This window comes from Cervus canadensis, chromosome 5, assembly GCF_019320065.1.
Source record: "Cervus canadensis isolate Bull #8, Minnesota chromosome 5, ASM1932006v1, whole genome shotgun sequence".
NCBI lineage: Eukaryota > Metazoa > Chordata > Mammalia > Artiodactyla > Cervidae > Cervus > Cervus canadensis.
The window spans coordinates 74,709,001-74,734,129 of NC_057390.1; the positions used below are offsets into that span (position 1 = coordinate 74,709,001).

The 25,129-nt window shown below is 44.7% G+C and overlaps 1 non-coding gene across 1 annotated transcript; it reads right to left on the reverse strand.

The window, feature by feature from the left end:
- Positions 1-22,453: 22,453 nt before the first annotated feature.
- Positions 22,454-22,526, reverse strand: TRNAC-GCA. The gene has a single exon. It is a non-coding gene; the product is annotated as a tRNA-Cys (tRNA).
- Positions 22,527-25,129: the final 2,603 nt, after the last annotated feature.

The window sequence follows — 25,129 nt, forward strand, 5'->3', positions numbered from 1 at the left end:
CTTTCTGCCTTGCTGAGCTCTGGTGCTGAGCTGGTCATGTTCATCTGACCCTGGGGACCTCCAGCTCCACCAGGTTCCCGAGGTTTCCCCTCCTACTGTCTCTCCTATTGCCCTCCAGGTCCAGTTGCCTGCTGCAGCTAGTCTTTGGATGTCCTTAACTTTTATTGCCAGGAAAACAAGGCAAAACATGATTCCCCATTAGATTTGAACTTTAGAGAACTAACTATTACCTGGAAACTGTCATTTGCCTCTTGGTGGGCATCGAGTCAAAAGACAACCAAGTCAAAGATCAGGAGAAGGAAAGATTTATTATTACTTGCAGCAAGCAAGGAAAAACGTGGATATCTTTCCCAAAGCAATGGTTCCCTGAACAGTAAGATTGGGGAAGTTTTAAGCTAAGGGTACATGTTTATTCATGAAGGAGTTTGGGCAATAGGCAGAGTCCAAGCTTATTTGATTGAGGTCCTGAGGGCCTGAGGGTCAGAAACGCCAACATCATCGTCCTTTAGGTTGCTGTTGATCTGGTGGTTGAGTGACCAAGTGGGGATTGAAATTCTTCAAAACAGCTCAAGACAGTCCTTTAGGCTAGTTTTCACCATTCAAACAGAACTGAGTCCTTACAAATGATTTGTTATTTTTGCTGCTGTTACTTCTCTCACCTAATAAATTTATCATTTTGTTCTCTTCCCCTGGAGGCTCAGATGGTAAAGAATCTGCCTGCAATGTGGGAGACCCAGGTTCAGTTCCTAGGTGGAGAAGATCTCTTGGAGAAGGGCCTGGCAACCCACTCCACTAGGTGGGAAATACCACTAGGTATTCTTGCCTAGAGAATTCCATGGACAGAAGAGCCTGGTGGGCTACAGTCCATGGAGTCACAAGGAGGTGGACATGAATGAGTGGCTAACACTTTGTTTTCTTACTGAGATGTGTTCAAGGACAGGCTTTGTGTGTGTGTGCTTAGTTGCCCAGTCATGTCCGACTCTTTTCAGTCTCGTGGACTGTAGCCTGCCAGGCTCTGCTGTTCATGGGATTCTCCAAGCTAGAATACTGGAGTGGGTTGCCATTTCCTCCTCCAGGGGATCTTCCCCACCCAGGGATCGAACCCACATCTCCTGCATTGCCAGACCTGGAAAGCTCCAATATTATAGCTATAAGTATTTATCCTTAAAAAATCATTTACTGTTTAGATGAAATTCAAATTTAACTAGACATCCTTTATTTTTATGTGCTAAATCTGGCAACCCTATGGAATCCTCTTAAATCCTGCCCACAGGCTGTATTGGACCCTCCATTAAACCTTTGCAGGGAAACCCTTTGATGGGTATCTTCCATTTCCTGCCATTGGCACAGGGGTAAAGAATCTGCCTTCAATGCAGGAGACACAGGAGAAGTGGATTCAATCTGTCGGTCAGGAAGATCCCCTGGAGGAGGAAACGGCAACCCACTTCAGTATTCTTGCCTAGAGAACCCCATGGACAGAGGAGCCTGGTGGGCTGCTGTCCATGGGGTCACAAAGAGTCGGACACGATGGAGAGACAGAGCATGCAGGCGTACACGCACGCAGACTGACCCGTACACATATCCACTGGCTTTCCTGAGGTTCTGGGCGTTGCAGCAGCAGCAGGCCCTGCCGGTTACAGACAGCTCGGCTTTGCCCCCAGCCTAGGTCAGTCAGCATACACTACCTCCTCCTGCTGCTGCTGCTGCTTCTGGCAACACATGATGCCTGGAGGCCCTGAGGGAGCCTCATGTCAGTCAAGGTGCTAGGTTACCTGCATGGGGCCAGGCTCATTCAGCCTGTGCCTGAGAAGGACAGCTGAACAGACTCAGCCTCCCCCACAGGCCTGGATGTCTGGGAGAAGACCCTTTTGATGCCCAAAGCATCGTGGCTAGAGGCAGCTCCGGACAGTGGAGCATCCCTGAATCCCTAGACTTGAATCTCAGCTCTGCCCACCTCCTGGCTAGGTAGCCTTAACTGCTCTGAGTTTATCTCCCCATCAGTAACTTGGAGATATTCTCAGCCCCAGAGTCACTGGGAAGAATATGTATGTAAAAATTTTGACACATTGAAGGTATTTAAAAAATAGGATTTATTTGTAAGTGTTTCATAGTGTATGCCTGTCTCCCCCTGTGAGACCATGAATCCTCGAGGCCTGAAATTGTATCTGCCCAGGGCCCCACAGAGGGCAGGGCTCAGAAACATCAAAGGAGTGGCGGGTGTTGGGCTGTGTTCAACCCTGACAAAGATCGCAGAATCAGCAAGAGTGTTCTTTCCCTGAGTTAAGCTTCTGGGACGGAGAGGGGCCAAATCCAGACCTTTATCAGCCCTGAACCCTAAGGGTGAAGAATGAGAGAGTTAGCACCACCCTTTGGATGATCTTTTCCAGCTGTCAGGATCCCCTGCTCCTATCTTTTGTATGGGTGTGATCAAGCTTGGCTGATGCATTAAGTGTAAGCTTTATCTATGTATTACACAACCCAGTGCTGGGAGACGCGGCTGGGACAGGGCATTAGGGGCAGAACACCTCCTGCCAGACAGCAGTCAGGCCCGCCCACCGCCCTCTGGCGCTTTCTGCCCCTCGGAGAGCCAGGACTGCACCTCAAGGGCCGCAACTTGGCAGAACCCTCCCGATCGTGGCTTGTCACAGACCACTCACCAGTTCTAGGATGCCCCGGGCCAGAAGCCCAGGAGTTTTAAGCTGGGTTATAAAAAGGGTAGAGGTGAAGGAGCACCCATTCAGGGAGCCCAGAGGTACAGCTCAGACACCCCTCCTCCCAGGTGACCGTGGGGCTCCTGAAGCCCCTGGTTCTACTGCTGGGCCAGCTGACTCCTGGTTTGATGTCAGGCTGGGTGTGGGCTCCATCCCTGGCCACCCAGCACAGGCCCCTTCTGGGCTTGGCAAAATAAACACAGTCAGCAACACCTGGCCACACAAGGCCAGAACCCCCTGGCCTCAGACCTCCAGGGCTCCCCATGCCCACATCTCACTGAATTAAATGTCTGAAGCCAGGTCAGGCCAGGACACTGGCAAACTGGTGTAAACCAGGGAGGATCAGAAACACCTTGAAGATGAGAGGGTCCATCCCTCTGCCACTTGGTCACCAGCCAGAGACACATCCCCATCCGGATCCCAGATAAGCTGCCCAGGTGACATGATCTAGAGGAACAACGTAAACTAATGCATCAGAGCAAGTTTCTGGGATGGATGAAAGGTGTTTTGCTTTTCTTTCTATTGATATTCTGCAGATGGTAGCTTATTGGGAAGATTGGATCTATCCTCTATGAAATTTAAAAAGCTGAATTGTGCTGTGGATCAACTCAGATCTTGCGGCAAATGGAGAAAGTGCTTCGATAAAGTCAACAATTACCGGGCATTGGAGAAAGTGATGTTTGAGTGTGTCTTCAAGCTGGAGGGGCCACCCACCACTCAATCTTGATAGTGCCTCTAGAGTTGAGCAGCCTGACCATTCCCTTGATAAGAACAAAAGAGACTCCCCTTATTATTAAGACTGTAATAATCATATCCAATTTACAATGGCATCAATTTATTGTTAAAACAATTTATAAGTTATGGTAATATTAATATAACAAAGGTAGATGCTGGGGGAAAAAAAAGCCAGAAAAAAAAAAAGAATTCTGGATTCATACAGGCCTCCGAGGGAACCAAGGGTGTTTTGAGGACACTTCTGAGGCTGGCGTCCAGGGCAGCATACTTTCACATCTGTTGTTAAGTGGACTTGAGCCATGACATAGAGATATTCTGAGTTCTCTTTGTTTGGTCGTTTTAGCAACAAGTTGTCTTTCCGTGGCCACATGTCAGGGCCCGGAGGACCTGTGCTCAGTATGGTCCTTCAGGTGGCCATAGCTCTGAGGGCAGTTGTGTGTGGTTGTAGCCCTGCTGGAGGGCTGGAGGGGGTCCCCCTGACCACAGCTGAAACAGCCCCCACATCCAACCCTCTCCCTGGAGTGTGTCATCCTGGACTCATTCAGGTGTCTGATGGGACTTTCGAGTGACATGTTTCGTGTCTCATAGGATGGTGAGGTCACTCCCACAGCCTCCTAGGTTTGTTTTGGGAAGGCCGCTGGGGATCATGCAGTCTTTCTTTCCCCTGAAATCTGGGGGCTCTCACTCAGCAGTAGCTGCTCCTCCCTCTCGTATTCTCTTGCCTTAGAGGGTGCTGGTTTTATTTGTTGACATGAAATAAAGACTGCCATCAGAGAATTACAGTTCGAGGTCTGCAACCAGAACAGCCATGTGCAAGCCCTCACATATCAGGGGAGGGAGAGTGTTTTTCTAGAAGGAAAAGGAAGGTGGGAGGGCTCTAGTAAGCAAGGAGTCCATGGCTTTTCATTGGCTGAGTCCTCACCAGGAAAGAAGAGCAGTCTTTCTTCTTCCTATTCTGCTCTGCTATGGTTGCACGGCCAGAGAGCTCTCCCTTCTGGTCTCCAAACTCTATTAATTGAAATGTCTATTTATTAATTTTTTTTACATATTCAGTTGCCACCCCTTCTTTACCGTGATCTGCCCCAGGGGCTGACAGATACTGACTGCGCCACTCATGTGTCCCTGCTTCCTGGCTTCTACTTGCTTTGGGATGGCACTCATAGAAGATAGCAAGGCAGGAGGAGAGAAAGGACTAGGTTTTCACCCCCATCTTTACACACACATCCACACACACCCTCTTTTGCAAGTGACACAGTTCCCTCCCCTGGTCCCTTCAGCCTAGAACTACTCATACTTCCTCTGATGTTAGTTCTATGGGCTTAAAAAATTTTTCTTTTCATTAGAGTATGGTTGATTTGCAATGTTGTGTTAGTTTCAGGTGTACAATGAAGTGAATCAGTTATACATATACAAGTATCTATTCTTTTTCAGATTCTTTTCCCATTTAGGTTATTATAGAATATCGAGTAGAGTTCCCTGTGCTATCCAGGAGGTCCTGTTGCTTATCTGTTTTATATATAGTAGTTTGTATGGTTCTAGGTGCCTTGACATCCCTTTGGCTCCCTTGATTCCATTCACACCGCTGACCAGTCCTTTAATTCTTTTCTGTTAAACCTTTGTGAATTCCAGCCAGGAAGGCTGCCTCAGAGAGGCCTCACTGCTCTCCTAACACACTGGACACCTCAGGGCCTCCACAATGGTTCAGGAAAAGCCCTGAGCTAAAGACTGGGTCTCAGCTGTTGGGCAGTGTTGATGCTATCTATTGCATTTCTCAGATTTCCCTTTCCCCCGGAACTCTGGTGTCTGATAATCTGAGAAGTTTTGGAAGCTGCTCTTTCTGCTTGGGCCTGTCTGCACACAGTGGTCACTGTCCCTCTAATTCTAAGACCTTTCTAGTCATTAGATGTTTTGGCAAAATCATCATAATCTTTCCAGGAGACAAGACCATCAGATGTATCCCAAGACCCTGGGTAGTTATGACACCACCTTGACCATCATCATCATCGCCATCACTTCAAAAACATGACCAGCATAGCACGGATGGTTTAATTTGCATCACATGCAGCAGAGGCTGGGGTAAACTACCAAGGGGATTTTAAACCTTGGGCTCCTGCAAACTGGAAGCTGAGGGTTTGCTCACTTTCCATCCGACTGAACTGTTCTAAACCCGGCTCCATTCTCAAATGCCATTTTCTCTGTGAGGTCTCCCTTCCTTGGCAGAATCAATTATAGATTGTGACCCCATGGTGTCTAGGGACAGATCACACTGTGTTAGTCACTGACTTACCTGCTGATCCCCATCCTCTCAATCAGCACTTGGATCAGGGAAGTCCACATTTTCTAGATGTTCACTGAGTGTGTGTTACAAAACATGCCTCAGATTTAATTTGCTCAGGATCAAGGCTGAGAAATTCATCCAGACCATTTCATTTGCCTTTCCTGAAGACCAGTGGGAACCAGAAACACTGTAGAACTTTACTTTCTTTCTTTTTTCTTTCTTTCCTTTCTTTCTTTCTATTTTTGGCCATGCCAGGAGGCTTGAGAGATCTCAGTTCCCTGACCAGGGGTGGAACCCATGCCTCCTACAGTGAAAGTATGGAGTTCTAACCACTGGACTACCAGGGAATTTCTCCCAGGATTTTCAATGGTTGGAACACGAGCCCACATCACAGGAATGTCCTTTGCTGAGATTCGTAAGCAAAAGAAACACCTGGCCTCAGGTCAGGGGGCGCTGGCTGAAATCCAGGCTCCACTGCTTATTGCTGGGCAACCCTCAGCAACTGCCTTCAGCTCTCAGCTCAGTCCCTTCATGTGCAATAAGAACTGAACGCAAGAACGGATGCGGAGAGTGTGGCCCCACAAGGAAGTCCGGTAAGAACAGGAGTCCCCTAGGTGAGTCCTAGTGTTGCAAATCCTGCAGAAGCTACACAGCCAGAAGGGCTGGTGCCCCACCCCCGACCCAGGAATATGTTTGGCAAAATGAGAGATGGACTGTTTGGCTGGGCTTTGGATTGGCCAAGTAAAGTACACAGACAGCCCCCAGTTTAGAAGAGGGAGGAATTGGGGAGAGAGCTCGCTGGAGCTGATTGGTCGGAGAGGCAAAAGAAGGAGATTTGGGAGGCAGAGAGAAGGAAGAGGAACTGCTCTGGGGAGAAGAGTTTAGGAAAGAATAGATTTATAGCAGACATTTCTGAGTGCGGGATAACATCTCTTCACTTTGAAATCCTTAGTAAGACTTACTCTGGGCGCTAGTGTCTTGGTGGTGGATATGCCATTTAAGGGGCTCCAGTGATGAGCTGAGACTGGCCACAGGGAAATGAGATGAAGAACATGAGACTGTCCCCAAAGCTCTGGTCATACTGGGCTACACAGGGGCTGGGCTGGGCTGATTTAGAAAGGACAGTAGCAGGCGTGTAACAGAGGAGCATAACAGCCCTCCTCCCCATTGATTCAAAGCCCATTTGACCCCCTCTCTCCCTGGAGCACAGGTATCGAGTAGGGGGTCAGAGCTTGAGTCTTCTTGCAGACACTTAGATTCATGTCCATGGAAGATTCTGGCCAGTCAATGAAGAGTGAGCTTCTAAGTACTGAGTCCTAACACTTGCAATTCCTTTGTATCTGAGTGTATGGGTGGCAAAATTTCCTACAGAAAGAAAAGCCAGTTTTAGAAAGAAAAAATAGAGTTCTTGCAAGATGAAGTAAGTTTTTGTAGCTCTGAGAGGAGGGAGGATGATGAAATTCACATTCCCAGAAGGCCTTTAAAAACATGAGTTCATCATGGTTTAATAAGCCAGGTTATTGCTGATCTGAGTGATAAGAAAATGGTTAATATAGATTTCATTTCCATAGGCCCTTAGGATAGTGTCTTGATGTGTGAATGTAAATATACAGTGTTTGCTGTCCTGGGAATGGTCTTACCACCAATCAATAATGAAGTCACAGTGTAGGGCCAAGGCAGAAGGGGTTGTTCTACATCATAGCTCCCTGTGCCCCCACTTGCCTCCATCTCTGATGGTGTGAACACTCTTTTATGATGTCTGTTCATCTGATTCATTCCTTCCCTTTGCCTGCTGACTGCTCACCGAAGTAAGAGGAACAGAAGTGCTGGAGGCCAGTGAGAACCAACATTCACTGACATTCAGTCTTTCATAACATTCATAACATTCATAGTCTTTCATGCGGCAGGCACTGTGCTAAGTGATCTGTGCACATTCCATGTGTATTGCTTGAGGAAGGTGGTGTGTTGTCCACAGTTAGGTGCAAGGATCCACATATCAAGAATTGTGAAGGTGCTCATATTTTATCCACTTGCAGTCTCATAACTTAGCCTGCTACAGTTTCATGGATGCTGACAGGAGATATGAGACTTTTGGATTAGAGACAAAGACATCATTCCTCAGAGCTCAGCAAGCAACCTAAGTTTTGGGCTTATACCAATTCTTACCCCTCAAATCCCACGAGGCGATATGGATGGGATCCTATGGATGCTGCACATGCATAGCTGAGGAACCATGAGTTTAGGAAGCTCTAGTTTTTTATTATGGGCTGCAAGCAAACCCACTCAAATCTTGTCTTGGAGGGAGACATTTATCTTTATTGTACTAGACAGTGGACTACTCTTGGGGGGAGACACTGCCTGTATTCCAAGACTCTTCATTACAGAAGCATCCTTGAATAGATGTGCAGGACAAAATCTGCACCCACAAGGCCTGTAGAAGCATGAAAGAGCAATGAAGAATCCTCGCCTGATGCTAGTGCGTGTGTGTTAGTTGCTCAGTTGTGTCCAACTCTCTGGGACCCCATGGACTGCAGTACTCCAGGCTCCTCTGTCCATGGAATTCTCCAGGCAAGAATACTGGAGTGGGTTGCCATTCCCTTCTCCAAGGGATCTGCCTGACCTAGGGATCAAACCCAGATCTCTTGCACTGCAGGCAGATTCTTTAGCATCTGAACCACGACTTGTATGTATATTAAATCACATTTGTTCATTGCTTTTTTAAATTTCTAACTTTTTTTGTGCCTGACCTATCAATACTTGACAGAGGTATGTCAAAACCCCTCACCATCAATGATAAGTTTGTTCATTTCTCCCTGTAATTCTCTCAATTTTTTTTCTTTATATATTTTGAGGCTAACTAAATAGATGGTACACAAATAGTGTTGAGGTATACAGGTTTAGAACTGTTATATCCTCCAGGTGAATTGGACATTTTGTCACTATGTTGTGATCTTCTTTATCCCTAATAATATTTTTGGTTTAAAAATTTTATTTTGTCTAGTGTCAGCTTTCTTTCAGTAACAATTTGCTGGAACTTTCTTTTCCCATTCTTTGATTTTGAACTTTTTCATACGTTTTCCCCAGACATGTTCCATGTAAGGAGCATATAGCTAAATTTTTTTATCCAAGTAGATAAACACAATCTTTTAAATGGAAAATTAAGAATAGTTAAATTTATTGTGCTTTTGATACATTTGCTTTTTTTAACCATCTTACTTTGAGTTATCTGACCCATTGTTCTTAATTTTTCCCCCTTCCTGTGTTACTTATGCAGGTCAAGAAGCAACAGTTAGAACTGGACATGGAACAACAGACTGGTTTCAAATTGGGAAAGGAGTACGTCAAGGCTCTATATTGTCACCCTGCTTATTTAACTTCTATGCAGAGTATATCATGAGAAATGCTGAGCTAGATGAAGCACAAATTGGAATCAAGATTGCCGGGAGAAATATCAGTAATCTCAGACATGCAGATGACACCACCCTTATGGGAGAAAGTGAAGGAGAACTAAAGAGGCTCTTCATGAAAGTGAAAGAAGAGAGTGAGAAAGTTGGCTTAAAGCTCAACATTCAGAAAACTAAGATCATGGCATCCAGTCCCATCATTTCATGGCAAATAGATGGGGAAACAATAGAAACAGTGGCTGACTTTAATTTTTGGGACTCCAGGATCACTGCAGATGGTGACTTCAGCCATGAAATCAAAAGACGCTTGCTCCTTGGAAGAAAAGTTATGACCAACCTAGATAGCACATTGAAAAACAGAGACATTACTTTGCCAACAAAGGTCCGTCTAGTCAAGGCTATGGTTTTTCCAGTGGTCATGTGTGGGTGTGAGAGTTGGACTATAAAGAAAGCTGAGCACCAAAGAATTGATGCTTTTGAACTGTGTTGTTGGAGAAGACTCTTGAGAGTCCCTTGGATACCAAGGAGATCCAACCAGTCCATCCTAAAGCAGATCAGTCCTGATTATTCACTGGAAGGATTGATGCTGAAGCTGAAACTCCAATACTTTGGCCACCTGATGCAAAGAACTAACTCATTGGAAAAGACCCTGATGCTGGGAAAGATTGAAGGCAGGAGGAGAAGGGGACAACAGAGGATGAGATGGCTGGATGGTATTACCGACTCAATGGACATGAGTTTGGGTAAACTCCGGGAGTTGGTGATGGACAGGGAAGCCTGGCGTGCTGCAGTCCATGGAGTCACAAAGAGCTGGACACGACTGAGCAATTGAACTGAACTCAAGCATGTTACTTTTGACGGCTTCTTTATATATGTTATAGAGAATAGAAAAAAAATCCCAAAGGAGTATTGAAGTAACAAAATAGCTTACAATGTTTGCCAGAGAAAACAATGGTTATTCTAATAAACTTCAACACTAAGCAGGATGAATGACTGGTTTTCATCTGATCCACCAAAATAAACGTTAGTTGCAACAAACTGAATCTGCTTATTTACTGCTCTTGTTTAATAAAATAATAAAAAGGGAAAAAAATAAAAATTGCAAAAAATTGCAGTCAGCCAGGCCACACCTATTCATTGAGGCCTGGCTATGTGTAACGCTCTGAGCCAGTTTGGGAGCTGTGGTGCAGAGGGGGAGATAGATAATAGATAAGGGCGCAGACCTGCTTGTTTCCATATGTGATCAGCACCATGAGTAGATTCAAGAAAGTGTGTATGCTCAACTGTGTTTGATTCTTTCAGGCTCCCATGGACAGTAGCCTGCCAGGCTCCTCTGTCCATGCAATTTTCCAGGCAAGAATATTAGGGTGGGTTGCCATTTCCTCCTCCTGAGGATCTTCCCACCCAGGGACCAAATCCACATCTCTAGCGTTTCTTGCATCGACCGGTGGATTCTTTACCTGGGAAGCCCATATGAGTAAATTCAAGAGAGTTATTTAGTGAGAGGGACTGGGGCCAGGGTGGGGAATCTTCTTGAAAGGGGATGATGGGAAACAGTTTCTCTGGGCTGAGATATGCAGGAGGGGAGGAGGGAGCCTTGGTAAGGTCAGGAGGAAAAGGTGAAGGTGGTCCAGGCAGTAGGAACAATAGGTCACAGGTTGAGATACAAAAATAAGCTTGGGCTGTTGAAGACAGAACAGAGGCAGGCTGGCTGATGAGAAGGAGTGAGGCCAGGAGTAGTCTAGGAGCACGAGAAGATGACGAGATGACTTGGGAGGGAGGTGGTTTCAGCTCACAGAGGGCTCAGAGGCCACGGTGAGGAACCTGGATTTGAACAAGAGATGTAACATGACCTGATCTTTAAAAAGTTTACCATTCTGTAGAAGGAGTTTTGAACAGGGTGAACAACTCATCCTAGGCTGACTTTTAGGACTAGGAACTCTGTCAGGACAGAGAGAACTGCGAAGACTGGTCACGTTAAGTATACAGTAGATGTCAATCTGGGTTCACATTCAGATCTTCAAGAATTATTGGTTTTAGTTGCCCAGTCTGATTCTGCCTTAAGGCCCTTCCTTCCTAACAGGTCATTATTGAGGTGTCTTCCTTTTTCAGGACCATGAAGGAATCCTTATTAGGCACTCAGAAAACCGGGCGTGGGCCTCCAGTTGGCCTGGTTACAGCACGTTCAAGACAAGGATAGTTCCTCCCATGACTCTGCCCCCAAAAAAGTCCCCCTTGGCATCTCAGGCCCCCAAGTTATCTCATCTGGTGACCCCCCTTCCCTGGAGTCTTGTCTGGACTGCTCACTGCTCTCAGCTGCCACCAAGCTGTCTTTCACTTCCCAGTCTGGAAAAATCTCATCTCTGGCTCTGCTATGGGATCCAGACATACTCTCTAGCCTCCAGAGCCTCCAGCAAAGAAGCATCTGTGATTCAGGCTCCCACAAATACAGACATTGTCAGGCTGCTTTACAGCTTTCCTTTAATTCCAGGACCATGGGATTATAAATTCTATCTACCAGCTTGAAAAATGATATGCGAGGCAGGGGAGTGAAGCAAAGAAGGGAAACATAGAGAACTTATCGGTAAAATTTTCTGCCACGTGTGAAAACAGAGAAAGTTAGGAAGTTATTGCATGTTCCAGGCGACAGAACATGGTAGCTTGGGTTAGACTGATGGCACTGCAGCTGGGGACCCTTGTAAGGGACCCTTACAAAACATATTTTGATGATAGGACCAACGATACAAACTACTGGAGATGGAAGCTGAGGGGACAGAAGGACTTAAGGATCATAGCTTTAGTAATCCTTTTGGTTTGAGCATTTGGTATCAATCACTTCCGATTTGGAGACTCGGGGCACGTGACCACACGCCAGACAAGAGTGGAGAGGAGGTCCCGTATTTCTGCCACAAGTGGGAAAGCTCTGACAGGGTGGGAAACTGGGAAGTCTATCCAAGGGACGGCTCTGTCACACGAGGGGGGCTGTTACAGCCAAGCGAGTGAGCCGCCATGGGCAATTTTCTAGCTTGGAAGCTCTAAGAGGCCTTGGTTATATTTGTCTTCTGGGATGTGTGCCGGACACATGATGCAAGATAGTGAAGATACAAGCTGTACTTTTCTCAGAAACACACCAAATGCACTCAGATCTCTTCAAAGAGTTCAGGATATAAACAAGATTTTAATTACACATTACAACAACAACAAAAAGAAACTTTCATTTTAAAAGAACAGTGGGAAAATTTCTTTTTTAATTTTTTTCCTTCTGATTTTAATAGGACTTAGCCATTGGTACTTTACTGAGTCCTGAGTCAAGAAATGCTGGTTTTCTGGAAAGAAGGGAAAGGAAAAGAAGGAAACAAAAAATTTATTAAAGAATTCCTTTCCCCCCTCCTCCCTGAAGAAACTTCAACAAAATTAAACAACAGAAAAACCAAAGCCCTGTTTTAAAATGTGTCCATGGCCGTGGGGCTGCGATTCTGGTCATTGCTTGGAGAACATCCCACAGAGTTGGGCTTGGGGTCATCAGAGCGAGATGGGGAAGTAGGGAATTAAGTCAGCCAAGGGTTTGGGGGAAAATAGAGGACTTGGGGGAAGGGAATAGGGAGGGAGGAGCATGGGAAAGTGGGAAGAGGGCTGGAGGAGTCTAGAATCTCACAGCACATGATAGCATGCATTAATCACTACCATATGCAGACCATCAGCTTGCAGCACAGGCTGGAGGCTGGCTTTTTTTTTTTTCCCCCCAGAGAAGCCCTATTATTGTGGAGTCCAAACTTCAAAGTGCTGGCAAAACAGAGGGGTGTTATCAGTCTTCCCTGCACAAGGATTTCCTCTGCAGGGCCCCTGTCAGGAGGGAGAGTCTCTTTATACAGATGTGTAAACCCAAAATATCAGGGCGAGGAATTCCCTGGTGGTCCAGTGGTTAAGACATTGTGCTTCCACTGCAGGAGGCCCAGGGTTCAATCCCTGGTTGGAGAACCTCATCTTGGCTCTCGCAGGGCCATGTCCCTTTCTGCTCCAAGCTCCAGCCCCATCTCCCCCAGTCCCTGGCCTGGGTTGTCCACCCCACAGCAGCCAATGGGTGAGCAGCCCTGTTGGATCCTGGCCACGCTACTCTGGAGCATACTCTGGTCTCCATCCCCACGCATCCCCACCTTGTCATCACTTTTGCTTTAAAGTGTCTGCCCCTGTGCTTGCAGGAGGGAAGGCTGGGACACATGTCTAATCCATGGAGCTGGACTTTAAAGCAAAGACTCTGTACACACCATAAAATTTCAAAATATGAAAGATGCAGAGTTAAATTTAAAAGTTGGTCTAGTTCTTTCCTACTCCATAACCACTCAGTTCTTCTCTTTGGAGGCAACTGCTTTCTCCCCCATAATAATGTCTTGTGTGTCCTTTAAGATATATATTACATATCTATGCTCATAACCACATACATTATTTTTAAATTGTTTTATAATAGTAGCATATTTTACTGTCTGTAGCTGTTTTTATTTTTCCCACTTATTAATGTATCTTGGAGATATATTCATTTTAGTACATATAGACCTGTGTTTTCATTTAATGGCTTCATAATATTCCATTCATACCTCTGATGGTTAACTTTATGTGTCAACTTGTGTGGCCTATGGGGTGACCTCATATTTGGTCAAACATTATTCAGGATGTTTCTTTGAGGGTGGTTTTGGATGGGATTTATATTTAAATTGGTATACTTTGAGAAAGCAGATTGCCTTCTATAATGTGGGTGGGCCTCGTGCAATCAGTTGAAGGTCTGAAAAGAACAAAAAACTGAGCTCTCTTGAGCAAGAGAGAATCTACCAGCAGACTGCTTTGGAACTTGAACTGCAACATCAGCTCCTTCCTGGGTCTCCAGCCTGACCGCCTTTGGACTTGAGTTGCAACTTTCCAGTTGCAGCCAACTTTTCAGGCTTGCCAGCCTTCTTCATCAAATTCTGGACTCATCAAACCTCCACAACCATATAAGCCGATTCCTTAAAATTTAAATATCTTTTTATATATATCCATATCCCATGGTTCTGCTTCTCTGGAAGATCTGACTAATATGACACTATAATCTATTTAACCAGGCCTCTATTAATGTATAACTATTACTGTACATTTAGCTTTTTCATTGTTCTGCTATTACAAAGAATGCTGCAATGAATATCCTTGTATGTATGACATTATGCACATGCCACACCTATGTTTTAATCACTGTGGTATTTTGTTTCAGTATAAAGGAATTTAGAAAATCTTCCCCAAGCAATAGCCGGGCCAGCTGGAATAATATCTCACTAAAAATCTTATTTTGAATATCATTAGTCACTAGGGAAGTGCAAATTCAAGCATAATTAAATACTCCCTTATACCGACTAGAATGGTTAAAATTATAAAGACTGACCAGAGTAGGTGTTGGTGAGAATGTGAAGCACTGGACCTCTCATACCCTGTTGGTAAGAACAGAAAAAATTTACAACTGCTTGGTAAAATAGTTTAGTAGTTTCTTAAAAGGATAAAAATACACTGATTATATGACCCAGCTATTCCATTCCTAGGAATTTTCCCAAGAGATAAGCAAGAATATACCTACACAAAGACTTATACACAAATGTTTGCAGGAACTCTAATTGTAATAGCTACACATTGGAAACAATCAAATGTTCATCAGTGGGTAAATAAACATATTGTGGGATAGCCACACAATGGATATTACTGAGCAATAAAAAAGAATGACCTACTGATTTATACAACAACAGGGATGAAGAGTGAAAATTATGAAGAGTGAAGGAAAACAGACAAAACACGTGTAAGTACAATTACCCCATGTATATAAATTTCTAGAAAATGCCAATTAATCTATACTGACAGAAAGAAATCACTGGTTGTCTGGGACCTGGAGGGGAAGTAAGGAAACTTCTGGAAGTTATGAATAAGTTTGCCGTCTTTTCCTTTTCCTCCAGCAACATTGGGTCTTCATTGTGGCATGTAGGACCTAGTTCCCTGACCAGGGATCAAATCCAGGGACCCCTGCATTGGGAGGTCAGAGTCTTAGCCACTGGACCACGAGGGAAATTCCAAGTTCATTATCTTGATTGTGATGACTGTTTCACAGATGTATACAAAGGTCAAAACTCATCAAACTGTATACTTTGAATATGTACAATATGTATAGTTTTTGTATTTCAATTATATTTTAACAAAGCTATAAAAATCTGGAGTGTCAAAAGGTAAATAGTAATGTTTCCTTCCTTTCCGTATTCCTTCTAGAACTTCTTCTCTCTCATGTAAATGAATGCCTCAGGGAAACTAGAAAATGTTACATACTCAGAAAGGCAAAAGGGAAAACACATGAAGGTGTTTCCAAATGATCATGCCCAGTGAGTTCCATGTTTATATTGTGCATAAGCCCCCCACCCACACCCTGCTTATTTCCCAAGAGACCTAAAAGTCTGGGTGAGCCACACCACCCTGAACCTGCAGCTCCCCAGATGCACTAGCTGTGGTCACTGTGAGCTGTCGAGCCAGCAAAGCTGAGACCAGCTGCAGAATCTCCAGAGCAGGAGCTCATTGCCAGCTGAGAGGGCAGAAAAGATGCCCAAGGGGCTGTGGCCCCTCCTTACTCCGAGCTGAGTTCTCCTTGCCTGGCTGCAAGATGTGGGAGGAGACCCATGAGTCAGTGTCCCAGTGCAAGCTGCAAGAAGCGGCCAGCTGAGTGGCCGGGGCATGCCTCATGCTTGGCAGCTGGTGCTGGTGCCCTCCTGCCTGGCCCAGACAGGCCCCCAGCAGCTGCCCCGGCACAGGGCTGGGTGCCGGCTGAGCAACCAGAAGCTGCTCTTGCGAAGCAGCTGATCCCTCCTGCAAGTCAGCACAGCCAGAAGCAAGAAGCAAAGAGATGCTCCGAATGAAGGAGGAGCAGCAGGTTCACCTTCGAGGCGGCACACCGGAGAGGAAAGTGTTAGTCGTTCAGTCGTGTCTGACTCTTTGCAACCCCGTGGACTGTAGCCCGCCAGGCTCCTCTGTCCATGGAATTCTTCAGGCAAAAATATTGGAGTGGGTTGCCATTTCCATCTCCAGGGGCTCTCCCCAACCCAGGGATCGAGCCCAGGTCTCTTGAGTTGCAGGCAGATTCTTTACCGTCTGAGCCACCAGGGGAGACCCACACCAGAGAGGGCCAGGAGCTTTTTCAAAGTCTTCTGCTCACTGTAGCTCAGTAAGGCCATGCCCCCATGGCCTGGGATTGTCCGAGAGCAGAAGAAGATGCTGGGAAACTTAGCTTGCCTTCTATGTAATTTTCACTGACATTTGCTGTTGGTACAGGGACCCCTCACTCCATATCCTGGCTCACTCCTAGCCCCTCATTCTCTAACAGAAGAATCTGCTGGGTTCACCATGTTTCTCCTGGATTTCCGAGGACAATATTATCCATTTCATAAACTGTACAAAAAAAGCTGACCTGTCCTGCTCACCCAAGAGGGACAAACATTAATGGAATCTGCATTGTTGGCTACTCTTTAAAATTACAGTACAGGTATTTGGCAAGTTTATATTTATTTGGATAAAGAGAGAGATGCTTATAATCTCAGATCTTGAAAATAAAAAGGCAAAGGACTCTGCGTTCTTTAGTTTCATTTGCCTAAGACCCCTTTCCAATCCCTGATTCCATGGAGGTGGTAGTTTAGTCGCTAAGTTGTGTCCGACTCTTGCGGCCCCATGGACTGTAATCCTGCCAGGCACCTCTGTCCATGGGATTTTCCAGGCAAGAATACTGGAGTGGATTGCCTTTTCCTTCTCCAGGTGACCTTCCCGACCCAGGAATCTAACCTGGGTCTCCCACATTGCAGGCAGATTCTTTACCAACTGATCTATGAGGAAACTCCATATATTTCATAGATTCTCTTGATTTGCAGGATTGTTTTAGCTCACAGACCCAGGATCCTTGTGTTCCCTGGAGCCTCACCTGCTTGGCTGGTTGTTGCTGTTTAGTCATTAAGTCGTGTCGGACTCTTTGAGACTCCATTGACTGTAGCCCGCCAGGCTGCTCTGTCCGTGGGATTTCCCAGGCAAGAATACTGGTGAATGCGTGCATGCTAAAGTCGCTTCAGTTCTGTCTGACTCTTTGTGACCCCATGGACGAGAGCCCACCAGTTTCCTCTGTCCATGGGATTCTCCAGGCAAGAATACTGGAGAGGAATGCCATTTCTGTCTCCAGAGGATCTTCCCAACCCAGGAATAGAACTCAAGTCTCCTGCGCTGGCAGGTAGATTCTTTACCCCTGAGCCACCAGGAAAGCCCACATGCTTGACTATGTTTGGTTATTTGTCTTCATTGTAGGTGTTCAAGAATAGCTGTTAAATTGAGTGGTAAAGGTGGCCAAACATTCCATTTTCAGTAAGATATGTTTAGAATCTGAATTTAATCTACCATTAAACGCAACATCAGGTGAATAAAACGTGCAGACAATCCCAAGATCAAGTACTGGATCAAGCACAAATATGAGTGAGGGACTGAAGAAGCAGCTACAAGTTACTGAACAAAACACCACTCCTCTCACTCTCATTTCGGCATCTTTGCATTTTTTTTCCACATTGCTTTTCATCCACTTGCAATTGATTCCAGCAGGGCAGTCCAGCACACAGACAATGCTGTGAAAGCGTTTTTTACTGCATGTTAGTTGCCAGATGGAAGGTATGCAGGCTTGAGAGGGCCCAATAAGGAATCATTTAGCTGCTCAAACTCTTACATTACAGGAGAAGTATTCTAGTACGGTTTTGAGGTCTCATGCTTAAAAAAAAAAAAAAATCACAGAGAAAAATACCGTGGGCCTCTGGGAGAAATGTGAGCCTGGGCCTGCTCTGAGGCTGCATAAAAGGTGGTTATGACCATGACTAATCTGAACCCCACACAGGGCTTTGTAGACTGCGTCAGCTCTCCTTGCGGCTTGTGAAATCCCTGCTTAGAACTGAACCCTTTTAGGGAAGTGGAAACTGACCTTAGCGGGAGCAGAAAGCCGCTATGGGTCAAGCCACACTCCTGCTCAGAGACACCCTGTGTCATGAAAGTTCACAGTTCTGGACGACTCATACTCATACCAGATGCCAAAGTTGGGCAGAATCAGGTTTGCAGAGCTTCAAAACAGATGCTCTTACAAGACTAAACAGTCCACTTATATGTAATTCAGGGTCGATGACCCCGTTGCTGGATTGCCCATCCATCAGCAAACGTTTACCAGGCTAGGCTTAACGCTAGGTGGTTTGGCATATAAAAAGATTTACAAATCTGTCCTGGCCTGCCAGGAGCTGTCTAGCTGAGGTGGTAAGACAAACTCGTACACGGATACTGGACAAAACCAGACTGGGTATGACGTCAGTGGAGCCCTTTGGAATTGTGCAGTCGTGGCCACTGTGGTCAAGACGGGGGAGCCCAGAGGAGAAGATCCCAGTGGTCTGGGCCAGTCCGGGAGGGTGGCTGATCATTGCCCACATCCCTCCTCTTCCTCTCTCTTGCTGGCAGTCACTGACAATTACAGAGGGTAGGAAGCCTGGTGATAGGCCTGGTGAAGCACCTTAAGAAGAAGGGCACCCGCGTGACAGGCAAGCCACCTCCACATTCATGCAGATTTCCTTGGGCTCTTCACTGCATCGTCCTATCATGACCGGCTGGCCCCTTGGCAAATGCCTACCAGCGGGCTTACCAGGGCCAACTCTCCATCATGCTCAGTGAGGCCTCTCACCACTTTCCATTTCTCCAAACTACTATGTGGTGTGAGGAACCAAAGTAATTCTAGCTTTTCAAGCACCTCCTTTGATGATTGATGCTTTTGAACTGCGGTGTTGAAGAAGACTCTTGAGAGTCCCTGGGACTGCAAGGAAATCAAACCAGTCAATCCTAAAGGAAATCAATCCTGAATATTCATTGGAAGGACTGATGCTGAGGCTGAAGCTCTGATACTTTGGCCACCTGATGCAAAGAGCTGACTCATTGGAAAAGACCCTGTTTCTGGGAAAGATTGAAGGCAGGAGGAGAAGGTGATGACAGAGGACAAGATGGTTGGATGGCATCACTGACTTGATGGACATGAGTTTTAGCAAGCTCTGGGAGATGGTGATGGACAGGGAAGCCTGGCATGCTGCAGTCCATGGGGGTCGCAAAGAGTCAGACACGACTGAGCGACTGAACGGAACTGAGTAGCCCTGATTCATATTTTGGAGGCTGTGGATCTGCTCCCAATTTTGCTGAATGTCAAGTTCATTGATTTGGTCATCCCTGATGCTCTTGTATGACTCAAAGGAGGAAAAACAGCCAGTTGCTAAACCTATGTCACCATGTTCATCCCAGAAGTCCTGAAGCTTCAGGTTTAACTCCACAAGCCCAAGTAGTGAGTTCAGCCAAGCACATGGAAAGTCATTTTCCCACGGTGATAATTACATAGCACTTCTCATCTTCCCGGCACTTGGGCACCACTTAACAATGACTCCTTCTAATACGTTGAAGCAATTCAGAATAAAAATAACACATTTTTATTTGCCTAAATGAGATAATTACCAATATTAGGAGACAAGAAATACTTGAGGGATGGAAGCGAATAATTAAATTGTGGTATAAATATTTCGAGACCTGATTTGCCTTTTGTTTTTATGAGAGTGAAGAAGTTAAAGCTTCATTAGGAAGCAAATTTTATTTTTCTTTTACAGGTGAAAAACAGATTCTGACAAGAAGGTTCTTGTCCAGGCAAACACTGATTAGCCAATAATCTATACTGAAATTAATGTGAGAACTGTATAAACTCAGAGTATTAACAGTTTTGAAAATTCTTAAATCTACTTTCCTTCTCCATTAAAAAAAAAAATTGCTGATAGCAGCACTTGGTACCTCAAAGGCATCATTCCAAATACCAGTAACCATTGTCCACTGTGCTGGTTAAAAGGTTTAGGTCAGTGGTTCTCAAACTTATTGGTTCCAGATCCCTTTATGCTCCTAAAAATTATAGGGGGCCCCAAAGAGCTTTTGTTTATCTGGTTATAGCTATTGATAGTTACCATATTGGAAATAAAATTGAGAAAAATTTAAAATATTTATAAATTGATTTTAAAATAACAATAATAAATCCATAAGATATTAACAACATAGACAAAATAATTTCATGAAAAATAACTATATTTTCCAAAATTAAAAAGAAATAGCAAGAAGAGTGGCACGCTTTATATTTACTTATGTATTTCTCTCATATATTTAGATAGCAAAGATATTGTTCAATTTTCTATATATTATTTTCTAATGATATCTATAAATATCATTATTTATCACTCAATTTGCCCTTAGTTTATTCAACTTCTTTGCAACTATTACTTATTCCAAAGCTCAGTTTTGTTTGGGTGGAGGGGAAATGAAACTGATTCATCACATAGCTTAAATGTTCTACTGACTTTTACTTATAAACTAGTCTATGAAGCAGAATTCAAATTTCCAGATTTGTTCTTGCAGGTATATAATAAATTCCTTAAGTAGTACACAGATTAACATACAAGGGAATAACAATTCTATTGAACTGCAGTCTTTGGGCAGTTCTATTTCTTTAAAGTAGTCGTGTTTTTTTTAAAGACTCCGTCCTGTGTGATTAAAAGCCAAACATTTCAACAAAACCACAAAATGTGCCATGTGGGACTTTTTAAAGACTCGAATGCCATCCAGAATTTATAAGAAAAAACCATTTGAAGGGATGGTTATGGGAGTCTTTTGAACAAATGAAGTTCTTTTTGCAATATTTCAAGAGAATATTAAAGGAAAGCAGCTGGGTTCTATTTTATTAAGGAGTGCTTCCAGCCAAAAATTTTTACCCATGAAGGGGGTGCAGGGACAGACAAATCTGAATATTCTATCCATATTTTTCAGATGTCTCACAACTGATAAGACAGTCTAATGAGGAGACTAGTAGGGATTTGAATTGACATTTCACTAATCCTTTTATTTCTGGGATGTAATGAATATATCGTACTACAGATTCATTCATCTGCTATGAATGCTTTTATTTACAGTCAGATTTTTCTTGGTAGAAGTCTTTAAAAATTATTCCCTTCAATAGTGCTAAGATTAAAGTTGATTTTAAAAAAGCATAACATAGAAGAGCACATTTTAACCAGAAATTGTGGTGTGAAAGGTCAAATTAAAATATCACGTAATGAAATAGTATCAGTTGGGGTGGGAGTAGGGATGAAGTAGAAATAGGCTTATAAAATCTCCAGGGAAGCTTAGAGCAGATGTAGAAAATCCTTTCCAGGGAATTAATATAATTTAAACAGCATCTATTAAAAATATAATTAGTGTGACTTCCCTGGTGGTCCAGTGGTTTAGATTCTGCACTTCCAGTGCAGGGGAGCAAGGGTTCCATCCCTGGTCTGGGAAACTCAGATCCCGAATGTTGCATGATGGAGCCAAAAAACAAAAACAATAATAATGAAATAAATTGGGGTTTGTTTTTAAAAATGAAAATATATAATTAGCTCTTTATCTCACACTACTTTACAAATAAATTTCTAACCAATTATAGCTAGTGCTTGGGCTTCCCTGGTGGCTCAGCAGTAAAGAATCCACCGGCAATGCAGGAGACACCGGATCAATTCCTGGTTGAGGAAGATCCCCTGGAGAAGGAAATGGCAACCCACTCCAGTATTCTTGCCTGGAGAATCCCATGGACAGAAGAGCCTGGTGGGCTACATTACAGTTCATGGGGTTGCAAGAATCGGACTTGACTTGGCAACTACACCACCACCACTATAGCTAATATTCACTGATGGCTGACCCTAGGCCCCGTTGAAAGGCTTAACGTGAATAAAGTCGTGAAATCCTCATGATATTCCACTAGAAAAGTATTATTATCTTCTCCATTTCATAGTCGAGGGCAGGGTTGTGTCCCCAAACCCCTGGGCTACGGACCAGTACCAGTCTGTGGACTGTTAGAACAGGGACTCACAAGAGGAGGTGAGGGGCACACAAGTCAGCGAGCGAAGCTTCATCTCACAACACTGCCTGAGCTCCGCCTCCTGTCAGATCAGCAGTGGCATTAGAGTCTCATGGGAGCGCAAATCCTACCGTGAACTGCACGTGTGAGGGATCTAGGTTGCACGTTCCTTATGAGAATCTAAAGCCTGATGATCTGAGGTGGAGCTGAGACGGTGATGCTAGCACTGTGAAGTGAAGTGAAGTCGCTCGGTCGTGTCTGACTCTTTGCGACCCCTTGGACTGTAGCCTACCAGGCTCCTCCCTCCATGGGATTCTCCAGGCAAGAGTACTGGAGTGGGTTGCCATTTCCTTCTCCAGGGGATCTTCCTGACTCAGGGATTGAACCTGGGTCTCCTGCTCTGCAGGCAGACGCTTTAACCTCTGAGCCACCAGGGAAGCACTAAGTGACTGCAAATACAGATTACCGTTAGCAAAGAGGTTTGACTGCACAGAGACTATAATAAATCAGATGCTTGCAGACTCATATCACAACCCTATTAGGGAGTGGCAAGTGACATTTAAGCTGCATCTGGTGGCAGGCTTTAAGTAAGAATCCAACACTTATTTTAGTTGACGTGTGGCCCACCCATTAGTTTATTTACCACTTCCATCCATGCCTCTTTCCAGTACTGTGTACTTGTCTCAGTCAGTTTTGGTAAGCCCATAAGCTAACCCTAGCCAAAATGAGTAAAAGACAAACATTGGTGGAGAGGTTCTTTGAAAAGGGGGAAAGACCCAATGATGAGACAGCAGAAGAGCCTAAGACTGCCAACAAAGAGAAAACTGCAGTTTAAAAGAAAATACCAAGAGTCTTACTTAAGTTACGACTTCATTGCAACAGGTGATTCACATTCTCCAAGCCTACTTTATACAATATGTGGTAACTGGCTATCCAACAAAGCTATGAAATCTTCACAACTACTTTGAAGACCAAGCACGCTGTATTAGAAGACAAGCCTTTGGAGATTTTCAAAAGAAAATGGCAAAAAAAAAAAAGTGAACATGAAGAACAGAAGCAATTATTGAAGGCCACCATGGTAAAGAATCTACCTGCAATGCAGGAGACCAGGGTTCAAAATCTGGGTTGGGAAGATCCTCTGGAGAAGGGAATGGCAATCCACTCCAGTATTCTTGCCTGGAGAATCCCATGGACAGAGGAGCCTGGCGGGCTACAGTCAGTGGGGTTGCAAAGAGTTGAACAGGACTGAGCGACTCACACAGACACACAGACACACACACACACACACACACACACACACACACACACACCACTTCATCAGATGTGTTTGTATGGAGAGCATCATTCCTAGTGGTGAACCATATGGCTAAAACTAAGAAGCCCTTTACTATTGGGTGAAAAGCTAATCCTGCCTGCTGCTAAGGACATTTGTTGTGAACTTCTGGGAGAGACTGCAGTTCAAAAGGTGACATGTGCACGTGCTCCTCTTTCGGCTAGGACCAGAGCTTTCCTGGTGGCTCAGATGGTAAAGAATCTGCCTGCAATGCAGGAGAGCTGGGTTTGATCCCTGGGTAGGGAAGATCCCCTGGAGAAGGGAATGGCAATCCACTCTAGTATTCTTGCCTGGAGAATCCCATGAACAAAGGAGCCTGGCAAGCTACAGTCCATGGGGTTGCAGAGAGTCGGGCATGACTGAGCGTGCACACATAGCTAGATGAATTGATGAAATAGCAGAGGACATTGAGGCACAATTGTTGGGATTAACGAGTCACCGTGGTATGGAATCCAGGTTAATGAGTCTACAGGTGTTGGTAAGAAGGCAACAATACTTGTCTTTGTGTGACATATTTTTCAAGAGAATGTGCATGAAGATATGTTATGTGGGCTTTTGTTGCCACCCAACCCTACAGCTGCAGAACTATTCAAGTCTTTGCATGATTACCTATCAGGAAAACTGCACTGGTCATTTTGTGTTGGAGCAGATGGAGTGCTGCCCATGACTGGACGGCTTTCTGGTTTCACTACGTGCTTCCAAGAGGGCACTTCTGAATGTGAGTGTACACACTGTGTCATTCACAGAGAAATGCTGGCTAGAAAATGTCACCTGAACTTAACTTTTTGCAGGATGTGGTTAACATTATCAACCACATTAAAGTATATGCCCTTGGGCTTCCCTGGTGCCTCAGTGGTAAAGAATCTGCCTGCCAATGTAGGAGACACAGTTTCGATCCCTGGTCCAGAAGGATACCACATGCCACGGAGTGACTAAGCCTGTGCACCACAACTATTGAGCCTAGAGGCTGGGAATCACAACTACGGAAGCCAGCATGCCCTAGAGTCTGTGCTCCACAACAAGAGAAGCCACTACAATGAAAAGCTGGAGCACCAAAACCAGAGTAGCCCAGGCTTCCTGCAACTAGAGAAAATCCTGCACAGCAACAAAGACCCAGCATGGCCAAAAGTAAATAAATAAAATAATAAAAAGTACACACCCTTAACTCATGTCTGTTTATGCAACTCTATGAGGAGATGGACGCAGAGTACACACGTCTTCTCTGATACAGAGAACTGACAGAGCTTTCTAAAGGTAGATCACTGGCCAGAGTTTTTGAGTGACAAAGGCTAATCCAGAGACTTCTTTTAGAAAAACAGTCACCACGGGCAGCACATTTCAGTGACACAGAATGGGTTGCAAATCTTGCTCCCTTGTGTGACATATTCACCCTGCTCAAGAAACTCATTCTGTCACTTCAGGGAAGAGCAACAACCGAGTTCAAACTGGCAGATAAAGTGGCTGCATTCAAAGCCAAGCTGGAATTATGGGGGTGATGAGTGAGCATTGGGATTTTTGACATGTTTCAAACATTAGCAGAGATTTTTGGAAGACACTGAGCCAGGGCCCTCTTTCTCCCAGCTGGTGCATGATCACCTATCACAGCATTCCAAAGAATTGAAGCTTTACTTTTCAGCCTCAACAGACCCCTGAACTGGGAAGCAATGGGTCTGTAAATCATTTGTGAATGTCAGGTGAATCGACTTT